The sequence below is a fragment of the Lissotriton vulgaris genome, chromosome 2_1, assembly GCF_964263255.1.
Source record: "Lissotriton vulgaris chromosome 2_1, aLisVul1.2, whole genome shotgun sequence".
Lineage (NCBI taxonomy): Eukaryota > Metazoa > Chordata > Amphibia > Caudata > Salamandridae > Lissotriton > Lissotriton vulgaris.
The window spans coordinates 614,375,711-614,396,560 of record NC_141687.1 but is presented as its reverse complement, the minus strand read 5'-3'; positions in this window follow the sequence as shown (position 1 = coordinate 614,396,560).

Sequence of the window (20,850 nt, the reverse complement as noted above, 5' to 3'; positions counted from 1 at the left end):
GTGGGTCACCCGAGACCGGGCAGTGATGTTGGGCAATCATCATGCCACAGGAGCCCCTGTGCTGTGCTTGGATCAAGCGCCCAGAAGGATGTCAGTGAGGGCCTAATTAGAAGGCAGCATGGGCTCTGAAGAGGCTGCTACCACAGGCCGAAGCACCTCAGTCAGGAGGTTAGCCCAGACAGACACCATAGGAAGCTCATGGCCCAAGGCCTCAGCCGCCCTTCGCAACACTGCAAAAGAAGCTCCCTCCTCAGTAGCCACGGTGGGGGGAGAAAGCATACCAAGGTCTGGGAGGTGTCCAGACCACTGGCATCACCCAACTCCTCTCGCCAGTCGGGCTCCACAAGTTGGTCTGCTAACACACAGACCCCTCCCAGTCCTGCTCACCCTCCTCTGGTTGCCACACAGGGTGATTGAGAACGCCAGGGATAAACAGTAGTACAAAAGTAACCCCTGGCGACGGTACCGACGTCGGATGAGGTCAGTCCGGCACCGGGCCAAGTCGGGGGAGAGGCTGGGATCGACACCGGTTGGGGAAACAACCGGCATCGGGGCGTCATCACTGGAATCAGTGACGGGGAAGGTACCGTGAGATTGACCGGAACCAATCCGGATCCAGGTCTAGATCCTCGGGGGCCCTCTGGCGCCAGAGTCATAGCTGCCATCTTCGAAGGCCCACAGGGCCCGAAGGTGCGCCGGTGGAGTCGGGCTGCCCAAAAATGCTGTGAAGCGCTTCGCAAAAAGCTCATAACTGGGCAGGGGAAGCTTCGGCTCCGGGAAAGGGAGGGAAGCGCAGAGTCGTTCCAGAAGCATGCTCAGAAGACCGAGCCAGAGAGCGACGATGCTCCGGGTCCCGTGTCAGCTGACGGACAGGGACAGGGAGAAGGCAAAGAGCAATGATGCTTCTTCGCCTTCTTCTTGTGCTTCAACTTAGAAGAGGAGTGCAAAGACTTTGAAAAGGAATGGTGTTGACTACGCGATCAGTCCAGTTCCTCTCAAACGGGATCTCGAACAGCGGGGAGTGGACTGCCGGGTGTCCAAAAGCGTTTCGGACCGCTCTCGCAAAGACTTTGGGTTAATGACCCCGCAGTCGGAGCACGACTTTGGAGCGTGGTCACGTTCCAGCCAACACAAGGCACACGAGGTGCGGATCGGTGACCTACAGCAACTTGTGACAGGAGTCACAGGGCTTGAAGCCGTTCAACGATGGGACATCGTGCACCAGGACTTGGAGACTCAAAAAAGACGTCGACAAAAGTAAAAAAAGTGTTAGTCAAAAAGTGACTTAGGGGCACGCACTCTTTGGATCTGCGCTGGCTGGCACGGAAAAAGAAAGAACGGACATCAGTGCGCAGGGGCGGTGTCTAAATAGACACCACAACATCATCCCGGCTACCACAACGACCGACACCTACTAGGAAAACACTGCTACTGCTAGGAAAACATTTCTCTGGATCCAGTCGGACGTCTGGGGTAATTCTAAGGTAAGGAATCTAGAACTACGGTCTCTTTCAGATTTGGAATGCTATGCAGTATAGATTCAGATCAGGGAGGGATAAACCTCCCTTCTCCAACCTGCGCCTAGGCTTTATCTAGCTGAGTCTTAGGCCTAGATAAAACGGGTTACGTTCCCCTGAATCTTACCAATAACTGCCTTAGGAACATGAGGGGAATATGATTAAATAAGTACGTCAACTTGGGGGTGATCGAAATCTTGATGAGGTTGACTGGATGGGATTTAGTGCTGGTTTTAGCTCAATATTTCGGAAGCTCTATTAAAGTCAGGAGACACAGCAGGCAGCTATGCATCTGCTTGAAGTGTGTTCATATAAAAAATGTCAAGACCAAATTAACATCCTACTGCGGCGTCACAAATGGTTTGGGAGGAAACGTGTAAAACACATTATAAATCTAAACACAACAGGTGATTTAAATAAGGACAGTTCTGACAAATGGAGAAATCCCAAAAGGGCTAACGAGTAAACTTTAAAACTGCCCACTGCAAGGCCTTGGTGGGCCAAAGATAAAATGAACAAAATAACACCAATCAGACAAGCTTGTAATGGGAAACCTTGTGGATACCAGGTCATCCCACAATTTTATACCAGCGACCAACATACACAGAAGGACGTGTGGAGGAGAGAATGACATTCAACACTTCAGGTGGCAGATTAAATGCAGTCAATGGCTACTGCACATACTCCGAGCTTTGCCATGTAGATGGCACAGATTCGGGCGAGGGACCCTGCAGACTTGCCACAGCAGAAGGAAGACTCACACCTGCATTGTATACAGGATAACTCCAATGAATGAAAGCTTCTGCAAAGGGGTCAGTTATGACTTCAGCTCACTGATCGTGACCCTCAATGATGCCAGGAGGTTCACTGCCAACTTGAGGTAGTCTATGACAACGGCAAGCCTACCTTCAACAGCCAGTCATCAATTTAAACAAAAACTGGTATCTCCGAAAGGTGGGCTCTGAGCACCGACATTATGGTCATGAACAGCTAAAAAGAACTGGGGAGGCCAAAGGGGAGCAGGGTAAATTGAAAATGCTCATATCCTATCTTGAACTGAAAATAGCGTCTGTGGGACAGTTTTAAGAATATACACACATGTGCAGGTCCAAGGACACCAACCAGTTCCCCGTTCAGAATAGACTGCATCTAAGTTAGTGTGAGCATTCTGAATATGTCACATTCAAGAAGGAATTCAGAGGTCAAAGGTTCAAAATAGGCCAGAAACACCTGCCCTTCGACACAAGGAAAGAGCAAGTGTAACAACCGTGAAAGGCATAGCCATGGAAAAAGATTTGTAGGACCCATTTTTCAGGCCTGATGGATTGCCACCCTGAGAGGAAGTGCTCAATCCTGCCCCTCCCCACTCCCCCCCCCTAGGATGTGTCCACCACTTAGGGCAAAGTAAAGTGGCTTGGTGGCTGTTGCTGCAGGTGAAAAGGGGACTGGAAGGTCTGATGACCCTGCTAACCTGAGCATTGTCTTCCAGGCCCACACCCAGTCATTCAAGGGAGTGGGGTAACTGCTGTAGTAGTTGGGATGACTGACTCCACCTATACACCAGACCCCCTGGAATAGCTGCTGAACTTTGTGTGCTGATGTGGGAAATGCTTGGCAAAAGTCAATAGACCCCGGGAGTATGATGTGTCTTTCTTTAAAATGACCCAAAAGAGAATTAGCTTTTTCATCCAAAAACAAAACAGACGTGAGCCATCAAAGACCTTATCAATGAGAGAGGCTAGTACATCTCAAAAAGATTCTGTTGAACGCATTCACACTTTACAGTGGGGCATAATGCTGGGGACAACTGCCCTTACCAGACATTAATATCGAGGCCAACATAAACCAAAAATCTGGCCATATCTTGCCCATCATGAATAGTGTGAGCCAAAGAGGCCCTAAAGTCTCTGGACCTGCCGGTGAGTTCTCGCTGACCACGTGCCGGAGGTCACAGGTGTAGGGATCAAATAATCAGCATTTACCTATCACACTGCCAGGCTGGCGGAGGAAAATCAACGTTTTCCAAATGACTCAATCCTCTTGGAGCCCCAATCTTGGAGCTTGACCCACAAGCCTCTCTGGAGTGACATGTTTGGTAAGAAAATCAGAGTTACCTAAATCTGGTTTGCGGCTCATGGCCACTAGCCTATTCTCCAGTGGGCAGGAACAAGGCTATGACTAAGTGCTTATCAAGGTATTGGTGAAGGCCTGGTTAAAAGGGAGCATGGGCACAGAAGAGGCTGGACAAGACTGCAAAACTTCCTTAAGGATGGTTGCTTTAGTCTTGACTGGAGGCAACTGCAAATCCAGGACCTAAGCTGTTTGGTTGACCACTGTAACAAATTATGCACTCTTTCATTGGTGGCTCTGATTCAAGGGAGGCAGCAAGCCCACTGGCTTCTTTTAAGCCCATGTAAAATTTGTCATATGTATCGTGAAAAGGTAGAACAAGTTACTTACCTTTGGTAACACTTTTTCTGGTGATACAGTATATGCCTGTGGATTTTTCCCCTTCTTAATTACCCACCTCCCCATGCGCAGCATTCCACAGAAATTTTCTTCTCAGCCGTCCCGCTTCGACGAGGAGGTCACAATGGAACTGCTCTGCACAAGACTCTGTCACGTATCGGAGCCATAAGAATGCCTCGTCGGCGTGCTGTCGTCAGATCCATCCATTTTTTCTGTGCCTTAGAGGCAAACGTGTGAACCCACAACATTTTCACAAGTAAATCTAGTATAAAAAACACAACCAAATCTGGAATTTCTAAATCAGACATTTCCTAGTGACAAAAACCATGATATTTCAACAATAAAATACATAAAATACACATCAACTATTATTCGGTATAAATAGGCAGGCATCGGGGAGACGGGTGGGTCAGTAAGGAATCCACAGCTAGATACCTCTGCTTGGGACAACACCTGGTGGCCCACCGCCATCTGCAGCCCTCCCGGCCCCACGGACCACGCCCGAAACCTCTGCATCATACTCTACTCCTTCCTCACCATGACTAGTCAGGTCAAGGCTGTCACATCCACCTGCTTCAACATCCTCCGCAAGACCTTCAAATGCATCCCCCCTCTCCCCCGAGTCAAGGAAGGCCACCACCCACGCACTCATAACCAGCAGACTGGCCTACAGAAACGCCCTCTACGCCGGGATGAACAAGTCTCTGCTTCGCTAGCTCCAGACCACACAGAACACTGCAGCCAGACTCGTCCTTGGCATCCCCCGACACAAACACATCACCCAACCCCTGCGAGACCTCCACTAGCTCCCCGTTGAGAAGAGTTACCTTCAAGATGCTCACTCGCACCTACAAATGCCTCCACAACAAAACCCCAAGTTGAACAACAGTTGTGTTGTTACTTGCAAATGATGCAACACCATCTCCGGCGACTTTGCTTTGAGAAGCCAGTGATTTAGATAAGGGAAAACAGGGACACCAGATCTTCTGAGAAGTGCTGCTACCACCGCCATCACCTTTGTGAAGACTTGAGGTCTGGAAGTAAGACCGAACAGAAGGACTGCAAAGTGGAAGTGTTGAGAACCCATCGTAAAACAAAGATACTTCCGATGGGAATGTGAAAATGCTCATCCTGTAAAGCTATCAACACCATCCAGTGTTCTCACTTCAACAATTTTTTCAGCACTCTATGCAAAATTAAGTGTTTCTGGTTACAATCCATAGTCAATGAATATCACCAATTTTGCACATAAGGAAAGAAGTATCCAAATTCAAAAGATGTTTTTCTTGTTCCAATGATCTCTTTATTTTTCACAAAGAGATTCTTCTTTCACAAATTGATTCATCATAGCCAACACATTTTGTCTCTTTGAGAGACTTCTTCAGGGCTCTCGGTGTATGGCATATGGTACATTCTTCAAGCAAAACGCAGTATTTCTAATGCAGTGTGAATAAAGTACTCTGTACAGTATTCAAATGATCATGAAACGGCCTAGTAACCGCACGCTATCTGGTCAGTGTATCAGGGTGATACCTACGGACTCCAAAATGTTCAGCAACACAGGTAGTGATTCTGCAACACCCTCGAGGTCTGCACTGTATTCATAGCAAGTTTGAAGCCAGTATCCCCCTAGTCTGAACCGCTGGAGCAGTACCCTTTTGCACAGCGCCGACTTTACATTGCCAAGGCTTGTTGACTCTTCACCAGAGATCTTTGGGCTCCAAGAATCTCCAGCCTCAAGCTTCTCCTGCATCCAATCTTCACCTGCACTGCATCCTTTGCACCGTGGACTTGCATCCTGTGGTGAGCTGCTCGAGGTTCTCTTGAGACTCCAGTGCCTTCGGCCCATGGTTACTCTTGAGGGTCTTCTTTGGCTCCAGTGGACTCCCCTACTTGTTCAGGGCCTTCTCAGTCTACCGGATCGTGAGTCACTTGGACCTTCTGCGTCCCTAGACTGCACCTTTTTCGATTACTACATTGATTGCCCTTGCCAAGCCTTGTTGGTGCCCCTGTGGGACACTGACCCCCTGGCTCTTAATGTCTGACGTGGGAACGCTCGTGAATGGCTCCTGTTCTTCTACTTGATCTAAGAGGGGGGTTCTACCCGAGGAATCCACATGGGACCTGGGTGCTATATGGTGTAGGAAAGAAGGGTCCCAGTAGAGCTATTATACATGTGCTTGCATTTATTATAAAAAATCAAATGTAATACCATACAATGTCAGGTAATCACAATGCATGATCCATATCATTTGGTCAATAAAAAGTGCCCCAAGAAAGGAAAGGGGAGTGGGATAGCGTGATGCTGTGAAGGAAAAAGGACAGTGAGGGAATAAAGTTCGTGACAAATTATATATTGCAATATTAATTTAGGATGCAATACAGTTTCATGGCTTCAGATCCCTGAGCCGAAGAAATTGGGGGATTATAACATATCCCAAAGGTTTGAACTATTTCTGTTGACACCGAAGAGTTTAGAATAATGGGGGAGTGTCAACTGAACAGAACATAGAAGTAGCCGTCGACGTTTCGACCCCACGCTACACTTGTAGGTGTTTGTCTAGCCTTACATCGGGGTCTTCATCAGGACAGGGTACTCAACAAAGGAGCACTACAGTATCTGCTCAGTCTGAGCAAGTGGCAGGATTATGTCCTCATTGTTCACGTTGGGTAATTGAGCTGAATCTATATTAACAACCTGAATGCAAACGCGGGAAGGCTGCAACTGAGAGCTCCGTGACCGTTTCACTAAGATGCGGCAATTCTGAAGCGATCGTTATGACGCCCCGCCGAGTTTTGTGTTAAGGACACTCCGACCTTCATGGGCTATATAGATCAAGTGGGTCCGTGTTACGTGATTTAAACCTTTTCAACGAGCCACGCTCATTCGCTGCAAAACCGCGAGAGGTTTCTTTTTCAAACTCCGTGTATTGTGACACAAGAGACGCGGCACATCGGAGGCGATCCTTAGTGACGCACCGCCGTCACTCCTAACCTTGGTTGTTAATATAGATTCAGCTCAATTACCCGACGTGAACAATGAGGACATAATCCTGCCACTTGCTCAGACTGAGCAGATACTGTAGTGCTTTCCTTTCTTGGGGCACTTTTTATTGACCAAATGATATGGATCATGCATTGTGATTAACTGACATTGTATGGTATTACATTTGATTTTTCTATAATAAATGCAAGCAAATGTATAATAGCTCTACTGGGACCCTTCTTTCCTGTTCTTCTACAGCGTCACCTGCTCCGCACAGCTGCCCGTCAGCTCTCATGCATCCCGGACATCAGTGGGCATTCGTTCTCTGTGCCTCCTGGGCACTACTGAGTGGCATAGTCTCTGTCCCATCTGCTTGCAGGTACGTCCTAACTTGAATCCACCTTTGGGTTCCATCAGACTCTTTCATCATCTTCGCTAGTGGGATCTTTTCTAAAGTCCTCCATTGTGGTCTACCTCGGTTTCCGACATCAATTACCACCTATCATGGTTCCTGGAGTATCCAAGGGTGGAGTGACTCTCCAACCTCCCATCTTCCACGGGGTGCCTTCAGGGTCTGTTGGGAAGAGTACTTCATCTTTAAAACTTTAGCCGCAACTTACTTATTGACTTGTATTGAGTACGCAGTCGAGTTCCCACTCTGCACACAACCTCAGTGTGGTTTCTAGATACTCACCTTGGGTGGTTCCTTGGGTCCCTGACTCTTCTACTTCTTCAGGGTCCAGTCTCGACTTAGGTCAAGGTTCGCATACCACTATTTTAGTATATGGTTTTGTCTCCCCCTGGAGACCATTGTGTATTTGTGCTACTTACTGTTCTATTTTCAAAGTATTGTGTACTGTGGTTATATCTCCAGGGTACTAGATACTGCAATGCTTTAGTGAGTGTTTATAACACATTTTTATAATTACTCTGTGTGGAGAGCTTTCTAAGGTAGTCTAAGCCCAATAAAATCACCATAAGGGTTGTCTGGGTGCTACAATTACCTAAGTGTACACCATATTCTAAGCCAGCCTCCACAGCCTGTACGGGGTGTTTGCATGCTGTTGCAACTGCTGCTTGGCATGAAAGGATAGCTCTCCAAAATACCCCTCCTCCAGGGTTGGTTCATACACCTCACGGCATTCAACGTTCAACAAACTATCATTGACTCAGCAAAATCTCTGGGTATAACCCTTGATCGCAACCTCAACATGCATAAACATATTGGCAACGCAACAAAGGGAGCAAACCTCCAGATTAATACCCTAAGGAAGCTTAAACCCTTCCTACCAAAAAATGACTTCAAGACGGCAGTTCAAGCTCTAGCTATCCCCAAGATAGTACGGTAGTGTTTCTCTTTGCGGCCTCCTCAAAGCTACAACAGCACCACTAACAGCCACCATCAACGCTGCAGCTAGACTCATCACAAGCTCAAAAAAGGTCCCACGTCTCCCCAGACTTGAAAGACTTGAATTGGCTACCATGGGAAGCCAGAATTCACCTAAAAATAGCCTGCATGACCCACAAAGCCATTCACCATAAAACTCCCGGAAACTGTTTATCTCTGGGGGTAAAAGAAGTGCAGAAAGCCTAGTACTGAAGCCACACAGATTTAATAAGACTAAAACCTATAAACGCTCCTTCTCAGGGATGGCCCCTAGGATATGCAACGCACTACCCCCAGAAACCAGACTTATCACATCCACTGCATTGTTCAAAAAGGAAGTAAAAGCAATTCTCATGGAAAAATCCACATGATCTTCACCGAAGGATAACATGATTTGCTGCAAACAGACAACCCATATGGCTCTGATGCTCTCTCGGCCAGCACCTTTCTCTTATTTTATTTTGCACAATGTAGGATGCAGATCCGATCTACCTCTATTGTTTGCTTTTGGTCTGCTCATTATGTACACGTATATCTGTATTTTGTATTGCTTTTGTTTAACTCTTTTTATCATTGCCTGTAAAGCGCTCTGATATCCACAAGGATCTGGTTCGCGCTCTATAAAACTTTAAAAATAAACAAATAAATAAATAAAGATCTTGCTGTGGCTCTCTTTAACGCCCTGCTGCGACGAGTCCGCCTTGGCCCCAAATAGAAGAGATTCATTGAAAGGCTGGTCTAACGAGGTAGCTTGAACATCAGGGGAGAACCCCAAACCCCGTAACCAAGCATGCCTCCTGGTCGGCCACAGAAAAACCCATCGCCCTGGCAACTGAGTCAGCAGTGTCCTGTCCAGATTGCTTGACCTGGTGGGCCACAGCTTGAGCATCCGAAAGAACCTCCGAAAAATGATCCTGAATATCCTCTGTTAGTTCAGGGAGCACCTCCCTGGCCAAGTCCATAAGTACTTGGATATAGCGACCCAAAAGCCAAGTAGCATTAATTGACTTGAAAGCAATACTGCCCGAAAAGAAAACCTTTTTGTAGATTGGGCCATGCGCTTGGACTCCAAATCTGCTGGTGTAGATGGGAATTACCCTGCAGAAGGCTTGGATGAGCATGAAGCCTGGACCACCAAACGTTCTGGTGATGGATGAGTGGACTGGAAAGCAGGATTACCCGGAGCCACCTTATACCTCCTCGCCACACACCTGGACACCGCAGGAGCAGTCATCGGCTTCTGCCACACATCAAGGATGGGCTTGGTCAAAGCCTCGTTGAAAGGTAGCAAAGGTTCCGAGACCGAAGAAGAGGAATGGAGCACCACTGTAAAAATATTAGACTTCAATTCTGCTGTGGGCAGAATCAACTACAGCAGACCTGCTGCTTTCCTGCTCACAAAGTGAGAAGAAGTCACCTCCTGAGTTGGAAGACCCTTTGGAGAAGAATGTTCCGATTCAGGAGATGTATCCAGTCCACTAGCTTCCTGAAGACTTTCGAAATCCTGATCAGGGTCCACAATCTCCCCCTACTCAGCCTGCATGATGTACACTCTCTGACATCGAGGTCGGACGAGAGACCAGTCATCATGAGGGTCAGTAATGCACATCTGAACCCCACATTTGCTGTATGGCTTCAATCCGGATTTCCTCTGAGAAGTCATGGTGTCTGCTACAAAGAATTGAAGACTTGCCACAAAGAAACTCCCAGAAATTGAGAGCCCTGGAAAAATAATGCTACGTGTCGACGGCTCGGAAAAAAGAGAACAGACGTCAGCATGCCAACAAGGTCTTCTTATGGCTCCGATGAAGTTATGCAGAGTCGCGTGCGGAGCGGTTTAATTTTTTACGTCCCCGTCGATGTGGGGGAGATGAGAAGAAAAGTTTCTGTGGAATGCTGCGCATGGGGGTAAATCAAAAGGTGAGGAATCGACAGGCAGATGTATCCATCAGAAATCATCCGTCTCTCGACCATCGTCTCGACCTTGGTCTGCTGCGTAGGCTCAGAGCCAAAAATATAATGGTACAGCTTATGGGGTTTTTGGAGTTCTCAGAGAGGAAAGGCGCTACCTAGTGAAGACGTTTGATGTGTATCTTAGACTAAGTAATGGCGTGGTGCGGAGGAGCGAGCGGAAAAGACCCCTTAACCGTTCAACAAAAGGTCTGAAGACAGACCTTCGAGACAATATAAACAGCAAAGCTCTCGCACACAACAAGCAAGGTATAACAATAGTAGTTACGCAAAAGGAAGCATTGTAAATATATAGCCAAATAAATGACAGTTGCAATTCTCGTATAAATTCTTGGAAGATGGGTAGTTTAATGATTCCTCAACCAGTCGACACGTGTTTCGTCGTGTGGGAACAACTCACAACGACTCTTCAGGGCTTAAGACACAACCTACACTCATGTAGGTCTGGTGGGAAATATTCAAATGGATCTGATTTCGTCAATCGGAGTAACAGAGGTTTGATTCTTGTCTTCAGAGTGGAGTATTATTGAAACTTTAGAGTTCATGAGCACATAGGGTCAAAGTGCTATACGAGTCGTGCTTAATAAGTGTGCAAATTAAGCCTACAACCGGGAGGGGATCCACAAACGGGTTCACGATCACGCGGGTACAGCTTGAATCGTGGAATTGTCACCAGCGTGGCATCCCTCCTCCTTTGGTTCCCGGTCGCCGTTTTCCAACAACAGACCTAAAATATAATGGAGCTTCTGCTGGCTCGTCCACCCAGTTATAGGCATTAGGTCAGAGTCAGGCTGTACAATGACCAGTTGTGTCATATACATTGCCCATATGCTATGTTAAGTTAGCATGAGCTTATTAGGAGTTTAAACAACATTTTACCTTTTCTGCTGCTTCTGCACACGACACATAGCTGTTGCTTTAGCTTTGAGCCTAGTAGAATGTGTTGATTCATGCGAGAATATTATTATTATTATATTCTTATATAGCGCCAGAATCGACCCCCGAAGGGGTATCTCCGCGCTTGCCTTGGGAACCCGTCCTGGTTTTTCCCTGTGAGATAGCCCCTACAGGGCATCCCCAAGGTGAAAGCCAGGCATCCTGCCGCGGGGGCCATTGTGGATATTAAGCAAGCTTAATGCCCAGAGTTGCAGAGTGTGAACCCATGATTAGGTCAGGCACCGAAGCGAGAATTATCGAGTCCATGGACATTTGAGCTCAAGACCCTGCCGCGTCGGGAATTGAACCCTGGTCCCGGGTCTGACCTCTGCTTCAGGGTCTGCCTGCTCTAACCAGTGAGCCACACTTCTCCACATATGTTGTTACTCGGATATCAGCCTTGCTTGGTGAGCTGTATCTGTACAGTGAGTGAAGAAGCCTTCAAGGATATCTCAACACAGTGGTTGTTGTGAGGTCTGATCTTCGCACGTTCATAGACATAACATACATGCAGCTGCGGCCAAGTTCTGGCTTTAGGCGCGTTTTAGATTGCTTTGCACAAGAGCATAGAAACACACTTGATGGTGCTTCGCATGCAGAGAGCTGGTGGAAGATGATGTGATCCCTAACCACTAGGATCTTGCGGTAAGGGGCCACCCTGCTAAAACCCAAAGAGACCTTCTTAGATAGAATATAATATACTAGCTAGGGAGGGTGAGAATTAGGTGTTACTGAACCCTATTAGTACAGAATACACACAGCTCTGCTTTAGTGTACAGTCTTGTGTACAGTCTTGTGCGTAAGTGGTTTAAAACCACGCTTGACATTTCCAATGGTTTTTATGCCCACCATTTGGATGGTCTGAGTTCCCAATGGACCTCCTTTACTTGCGGCGGTGTCCATAAACATTTCAAACGTTTACCGATGGGCTACAAAATAGTCCTGGGGTGTTTGCTGCCCGCATTCTCTCTCTTTTGGAGAGAGTTGACCCAGATGCTTGTTCGTATGTGGATGACATTTATCTCACAGATGACGAGCTTTGGGAGCATCTGTGTCGAGTTGACCTCCTAATTTGTAGCTTTGTAATTTGTAGTTGACCTCTTAATTTGTTTGGAGGAGGAGATATGGTCGGCGGAACGGTGGCCCACCCTGTTGGGAGCCTGTCCAGCACCCACGGGCCTAGCTAAGAATCTGGGTGTCCTGATTGACCCTCTGCTTAGTATGCAGCAGCAGGTAAATAGAACAATCGCTACCTGCTGGGGGGTGATCCACATTCTAAGGAAGATCAAACACTACCTGTCTCCGCAAGCGAGAAAACAAGTAGTGGTAGCTCTTATAGGGTCGAGACTGGACTATTGTAATGCACTGTATGCAGGGATCAATAAGAGCCTGCTGCAGCGCTTACAAACGGTTCAGAACGCAGCAGCGAGGTTTGTTTTAGACCTGCCCAGACGTTCCTCAGCCACTGCTGCCAGGAAACTCCTTCATTGGCTTCCGATGGAGGGCAGGATCCTTTTCAAAATTCTCTGCCTGACATATGGAGCCTTGGCGACAAATAGGTCAGGAGGAATTGCTGACCTTCTGGTCCCTTATTGCCCATCCAGAAACTTACGTTCTGCCAAGAAGTCTCTGCTACGTAAGCCCCGCATTAGGAGAGCTAAGTGGGGGGGCAGAGCTTTCTCGACTCTAGCACCGAAATGGTGGAACACCGTACCGAATGAAATGAAGTCTCTGCCTACTCTTCACGCCTTTAGAAAGGCATTGAAGACTCGTCTTTTTGCCAAAGCCTACCCATAGTTTTTGTCTCTGCCTTTTTTGAGGACTCTGGTCTGTTAGGCGCCTTGATGCCTTCGGGTTTTAGTTGCGCATTATAAGTTGTTTTTCATTTCATTTCATTTCAGACTTCGGTTACAAATTCAACTTTGCAAAATCGCACATCGCGGAGTACACAGGGATGTTTCTGGGCTACAAGCTCAACAATGAAGGTCGAGGGTTAGCTCCTCACTTCTTGGAGAAATGCGCACAACTGCGCGCTCCGACAACTCTGAAAAAATTACAGTCTTTGCTGGGATTTTTGAATTTAGAGAGGACATACATACCTGAATATGCCCAGCGTATCAACCCTTTGTATGCTTTGATACAACCAACTTTTACCAAATCAAACTGGCTGCTGGAGCACTCTGCTATACTGCAATCTTTGCAGGCTGATCTGCTCGCTTCTAAATACTTATTGACTTGTGATAACCACACCAACCTGGTGATAAGAATCATCCCTGGGACGGTGGGTTTCACATACCTTACTTTTAACGAAGGAGACACAGTACCTATTGCTTACAAGTCACACTTGTACACTTCGGCTGAAATGCGTTTTTCCACTGTGGAGAAAGTTTTGACGGCTGTACAGATGGCGATTCTGAAGGAACGCGCTCTGTCACAGGGAAAACGCATGTTGGTTGTTACCCCGTGTCCTGCTTTGGAAGCAGTTACTAAAGCCAGTGTACCTAATTCTAAAGCTTTGCACCCTCGGTGGATACAATGGGCAGCATCATTGACGTCTCCGGATGTCACGTTTGTTTTTGATGCCTCCTTACGGTCGCAGGAGTTTTTGCAATATGAACTTGTTCATCCTGCGCCTTTGGCTATGCGGCCTTTGGAGGATTTCCATTGCATCATATACACTGATGGTTCGGCGCAGGTTGCGCATGGTTCTAAACACGCCTACGTTTCCGCATGCGCCATTGTGGTAGGTGCCATGGTGAACGATGAGTTCAAGTCCAGAGTCGTGCACACGCAGACTCTAGGGGACTGCACCACACAATTAGCAGAGCTTTGTGCTCCGATGCTTGCATTGGAGTACGCAGATCCTAGTGTGACGACATTAATCGTAAGTGATTCTTACTACTGTGTCCAGTCTTGCAATGAAAACTTGTTCTTTTGGATTCAGAATAATTTTCGTGATTCTAAGGGTGGCACAATAAAACATAAAATTATCTGGGTCCGAGTGGCTGAGCTTAAAGAGCGGTTGCCACTCGTAATCAATCAATCAAAGCATTTGTATAGCGCGCTACTCACCCGGAGGGTCTCAAGGCGCTAGGGGGAGGAGGGGGGTCCGCTACTGCTCGAACAGCCAGGTCTTGAGTTGCTTCCTGAAGGAGAGGTGGTCTTGGGTCAGGCTGAGGTGGATGGGGAGGGAGTTCCACGTCTTGGCAGCCAGGTAGGAGAAGGATCTTCCTCCTGTTGTGGCTCTTTGGATGCGGGGAACGGCGGCGAGGGCGTGGCTGGTCGATCGTAGCTGGCGGGTGGGAGTGTAGAAGGTCAGGCGGTCATTGAGGTATCTGGGGCCTTGGTTGTGGAGAGCTTTGTGTGCATGGCTTAAGAGTCAGAACGTGATTCTCTTGCTGACGGGGAGCCAGTGCAGGTCTCTCAGGTGTCCGGAGATGTGGCTGTGTCGGGGGATGTCCAGGATGAGTCGTGCCGAGGCGTTCTGAATGCACTGGAGTCTTTTCTGAAGTTTGGCTGTGGTTCTGGCGTAGAGGGAGTTACCGTAGTCCAGTCGGCTGGTGACGAGCGCCTGAGTGACAGTCTTCCTGGTTTCGGTGGGGATCCACCAGAAGATCTTCCGTAGCATGCGTAGGATGTTGAAGCATGACGAGGAGACGGCGTTCACTTGTCTGGTCATCGAGAGGGAGGAGTCCAGGATGAATCCCAGGTCGCGTGCGTGGTCCGTTGGTTTGGGTGCGCTGCCCAGGACAGGGGGGCCACCAGGAATCGTCCCAGGCAGAGGGTGATGATCCCAGGATGAGGACTTCGGTCTTATCGGAGTTCATTTTCAGGCGGCTGTTCATCATCCACTCGGCAACGTCTTTCATCCCTTCGTGTATGTTGGTTCTGGCGATTGCGGGGTCGTTGGTGAGGGAGAGGATCAGCTGGGTGTCTCGGTGTAGGAGATGATCTTGAGGTTGTGTTGGCGTGTGATGGCCGCTATGGGGCTCATGTAGATGTTGAACAGCGTGGGGCCGAGCGATGAGCCTTGCGGTACGCCGCAGATGACTTCGGTGGCCTCTGATCTGAACGGGGGGAGGCGGACTCTCTGGGTTCTACCGGCGAGGAAGGAGATGATCCACTCTAGTGCCTTCTCCTGGATTCTGATGTTGCTGAGGCGGTGCACTAGGGTACGGTGGAAGACCGTGTCGAACGCTGCGGAAAGGTCCAGGGGGATGAGTGCCGCTGTTTCCCCGTTGTCGAGCAGGGCTTGGATGTCGTCGGTGGCTGCGATGAGGGCGGTCTCGGTGCTGTGGTTGGCTCTGAAACCGGACTGGGAGTGGTCAAGGGATCCATTTGTCTCGAGGAAGGCGGTCAGCTGTCTGTTGACGGTCTTCTCAATGACTTTGGCAGGAAAAGGAAGGAGTGAGATGGGGCGGTAGTTTTTGAGGTCGGTGGGGTCCGCTGATGGTTTCTTCAGTAGGGCGCTGAGTTTGGCGTGCTTCCAGCTCTCTGGGAAGGTGGCGGTGTCGAAGGAGGCGTTGATGATGTCCCGGAGATGGGGTGCGATGATGGAGTCGGCCTTGTTGAAGACGTGGTGAGGGCAGGGGTCTGTTGGTGATCCGGAGTGGATGGAGTTCATCGTGCAGATGGTGTCTTCGGTGTTGATCGGGGTCCAGGCGCGGAGGGTGGTGGTGGGGGGCGTTGGTGCGGTTGTAGGGTGCGTCGGCTGTGTGCTGAAGCTGTTGTGTAAATCTGCGATCTTGCTGTGGAAGAACGAGGCGAGCAAGTTGCAGAGGTCTTGCCATGGGGTGATGTCGTTGTTTCCGGCGCTAGGGTTTGAGAGCTCTTTGACGATGTTGAAGAGTTCCTTGCTGTTGTGGGCTTTGTTGAGTCGAGTCAGCTAGTGGTGTTTTCGGGTGGCGTGCTTGAGGCTGTTCATGTTGTCGGGTCTCTGCACCAGGCTTTCTCGAGGGCTCAGCAGTTCTTCTTGGAGCTCATCGGTGAACCAGGATGCTTTCTTGTTGCCGGGTCTGACGAGGGGGGTTTTCAGTGGAGCGAGGTCGTCTGCGCAGTTGGTGATCCATCTTGTGAGGTTGTTGGCGGCTTTGTTGGGGTTTGCTGAGCTGGCGGGAGGGTTCTGGCTAAGGGATGTGGGGAGCTGGTCGGTGGTGATCTTGTTCCAGCTTCTGCGGGGAACCTGTTGCAGGTGGTGGTGGAGCGCGGTTCTTCTGAAGCTGAAGTGGACGCAGCTGTGGTCTGTCCAGTGGAGTCCGGTGGCGTGGCTGAAGGAGATGTCCTTGCTGGAGGAGAAGACGGGGTCAAGCGTGTGGCCGGCGTAGTGGGTGGGGGTGGTCACCAGTTGCTTGAGTCCGAGGTTGGCGAGGTTGTACAGCAGGGTGGTGGTGTTGCTGTCGTCGTTGTTCTCTAGGTGGAAGTTGAGGTCCCCTAGGAGGATGTAGTCAGCGGAGGTGAGGGCGTGCGGGCTGATGAAGTCGGCGATGTCTTCGTTGAATTGTGTGCGTGGTCCCGGGGGTCTGTAGATGAGGGTGCCTCTGAGGGTGGTCTTGGGGTCGGTGTGTATCTGGAAGTGTAGGTGTTCGGCGTTGGAGTTGGTCGTGATGCGGATGGTGTTCTTGTGGACGATGGCAATGCCTCCTCCAGTCTGGTTTGCGCGGTCCCTCCGGATGATCTTGTATCCATCCGGGATGGCGATGTCAGGCGCTGAGGAGGCGTTCATCCAGGTTTCCGTGAGGAAGGCGACGTCAGGAGATGTGGAGTCGAGGAGGTTCCAGAGTTCGACGGCGTGTCTGTGGACGGAGCGGGTGTTGAGTAGGATGCACTTCAGGTGGTTGCTGCTGGGGGTAGGCTTGGCGGGTGCAGTGTAGGTCCGGATGCAGGAGAACTTGCAGGAGTGGCAGGTGAAGGGTCCGTGGGTGCGTCCTAGGGTGGCTCGGTGGCAGCCGGGGACCTGGCCGGTGTTGAGTGAGTTGAGGGTGGCTGCGCCGTAGGTCCGGTGGGTGGGCTGGCATCTGCGGGGGCCAGGGGTTCTGGGGCTGGGCGCGGTCCAGTCGCGGACGGGCGCAGACGGGCTTGCCTTTGGCGCGCCTTCGGCGCACAATCGGCGCGCCCACTGCGCGTCAACGCTGCGCATCAACGCTGCGCGTACGCATGCACTCTGCCATAAATGGAGAGTGGGGGCGGGGCGAGGGAGGAGCAGCTGGGAGGCGGGAGCGGGGTGGCGAGTGGGGGGGAGCGGTGCGGTGATGCTGGAGGGGTTGGGGCCGCAGGGGAGCAGTGGCAAGGAGCGGGGTGCGGCAGGGAACAGCTGGGCACACAGAGGCAGCAGTCACGCCGGACTGGCCAAACAGGGGAGCGACGAAACAGAAACGCTACAAAACACGGACAAAACGAATGCAGGCACAAAGGAAAAACGAGCGAGGCACAGAAAGGGCAGGCAAGGGGAAAACAATGCAGGCACAAAAGAAAAACGAACGAGGCACAGAAAGGGCAGGCAAGGGCAGGGGGCCAAGGCAACAGGGGCAATACTTCGCTGGCAGCGGCGGCAGGAGGGACCGGGCACACTCGGGGTGGGCCACGCGGCCGGAAGAGCGATCAGGTCTGACCAGGTCAGGTCACAGCTCCCAGCCCCGTGTTTGTAATTCATACTCTCGGTCATCAGCTTGTGGGAGTTCACGCTGTTGGCAACTCGCTTGCTGATGAAGCAGCGAAATCAGCAGTGTCGGCATATTTAGTTGCAGCAGTAAGATTGATGATGATTTCTTGGCAGCTGTTGCTGTCACTGAGAAGGGAGGTAATTATCCTACAGGGTTCCCTTCGAAGTACACATACCACTTAAGTCCCTATAAGGTTCCTTATGTGGGGAGAGATTGATTCCCAACTCGGATCGCAGAAATACACTGATCACAGCGGCCCATGAAGGTGCTGCGTCTGCGGATGCGGGCGTTTCAGCTACTGTCTCACAGTTGCAACAACGTTTTTGGTGGCGGGGACTGTACAAACAGACGCGTGACTATGTCCTTCAATGTGACATTTGCCAGCAGATTTAACCTTCAACTGCTACGCGTCCTCCCCAAGCACAGTTGTTCATTTCTAATAAACCATTAGGTTGTGTTTATTTAGATCACTGCGGTCCTTTTTCTTCTGATACTGCGTATAAGTACATCTTAGTAGCAGCTGATTCATGCACACGCTTTGTATGGGTGTGGCCTCATCGCAGTGCTGATTCACGGACTGTCATAAGGCATTTGCGTGTCTTTGTAGGGATTTTTGCCTGTGGTACCTTCCATTCGGATCAGGGTCCTGCTTTCGTCTCTAAGGGGTATAGGGATGCCATGACCTCGATGGGGGTCCAAGTCAAGTTTTCGTCTCCATACCGACCTGAGGGTAATAGTGTTGAGGAACGAATGAACCGTGACTTAAAGCAATCACTGACAGCTCGAGTTATTGGCACTGGCAGAAACTGGCTGGCCCATCTTAATGGCGTGCAGCGTGCTCTTAATAATCTCCCTAGAAGGTCTCTGGGGGGGCGGACCCTATACGAAATGCTCTTTGGTATCAAGATGTATGTACCGGACCTTGACGGTCTAGACTCGGTGGCTGCTGCTGCCTCCTTTGACGTAGATGAACATTGCAATGTTTTACAGACTCTACAAAAGACAAGAGACAGTCTTGCAAAGGAACATTTGCCCTCCACTTCGGATGATGCGTTACAGATCCCGGTAGTTGGCTGGCTACCCCAAGTTGGAGAACTGGTTCGGGAGAAGATCGATAACAAGAAGGAATTTGGTCCCTCATACCGTGCTCCAGTTCCCGTGCTTGGTGTGAAGGGCACAAGAACAGTCATTTTACCACCACTTCCAGGTCGTAAAGAAAACAGGTATATCTCCATTGACAATGTCAAGATACACAGAGTGGCCGATTCTTCTTAGCATGACACCGGCAGTTTCATGTCCTTCGATGGTGAGAAATTCGGCATTGGCCACTGCTTCGGATCATGCGCCGGGGGTGGCCCTTGAGATGCCTGCGGTTTCTAGTCCTTTACTGAGTACATTGCCTGGTACTCAAATGGATGAAACTGACTACACCTACCCAACTGACTTATCGATGCCTGATTTGCTAACTCGTTTAGCGACAGAATCTAGATTTTCATTTGACACAGTTTCACACACTTCAGGAAAGCCCACAAGGCTGAGGGCCTATGCAAAATTGTTTAAAAAACATTTTTTGATTCCCCATTGGACTTACATTTGGTTGGGGCTTTTTTCAGTTTACCTTTTTATGTCAATTGGTTTTGCGTTTTATTATTTCCGATTCATCAATGGACACTATGTCGAGGAAAGAACATGCATTCGACATCTGAATGGAACATTGGCACCTCATTCATCGTCACATTCTGCTCACAGATTGAAGAGAGACTTGGCTTTTGTTAACATCACTGCTTGGCCTGTTCTGGATGGGATAGTCTGGGATGCTGTTAAATTTCAAATTCATGGGCCCACTGAAGTTATAAATGTCCCTAATGTGCTTGGAGTTAACATGGGGGATGTGGTAAAACAAAACATACGTTCTGATGATTGGGATATTCAGGCCGTAGAGGCTTTGTTTGCGGATTTGAAATATTATGCTGCCTTTGATGCTGAAGATTTATATTTAGAATCTATTAATTATGGTGATTTGTTTTGCTTCCAACATTTTGGCAATTACTACCTACATAAAACAAATTCCAGGAGGAACACTGTAAATTATACACAGTGGGAGCATTCACCCGCTCCTTTAAGAGGCAGCTCAAGTACATTTTTGAAAAAGAACACTTATTTTACTGATTTAAATCAGTCCAATCCTGCTTCATTTTATTTTAGAATGACGGAAAAATTCATGTCCAAAGTTAGACTTACCGATACTAAGTTATTGTACTCGAAGTTCTTTCTAGACCAGCTAGCTCTTGGAGGCTACGAGTTGTGGAAGGAAACCATTGACCTTAATTCAGTTTGGGTTCTAAAAGTTGGCAGGTACAAGGCACAGAGGCTTTGCACCGTGCATGTCTCATCCCAAATCATATGTTGTTTTTGAATTCTACCATCTCACAGACAACATGCTTTGGATTGGCTACTTCTAAAAAATTAAATACTCCTTCCTTCCTTCATTTGGAAGAATATTCAGGTTGGGAAAATTCGACAAAATTTTCGATTAGAGAGTTGCAAACTCTATTGCTAAATTCGTCCTTTAACATATCCAGTTTGGATCCCAAGGGTTGGTTGATGTGGCAGAGAAGTGCAGATTCGTGCCAGCATCGTTTTTTGGGTCTGCCTGATGGCTTTACACAGGTCAGGGTAGATCCACGTTTTGATAGTGACCATACTGCAATCACTTATTCAGTAGGCAAATTGTGTCAAAATTGGCTCAAACACTCTACATTGGCGTCGATCAAACTGCATTTATCTAAACTGACTGACGAGGTTGATTTGAATGATTTCATACAAGGCCCGGCAAGAGATAGATCTAGAAGATGGATATATGCCGTTTATAATGAACTATGGAAAACATCACAGATTGAAGTGGCTACCCCGCCTTAGGGCCAT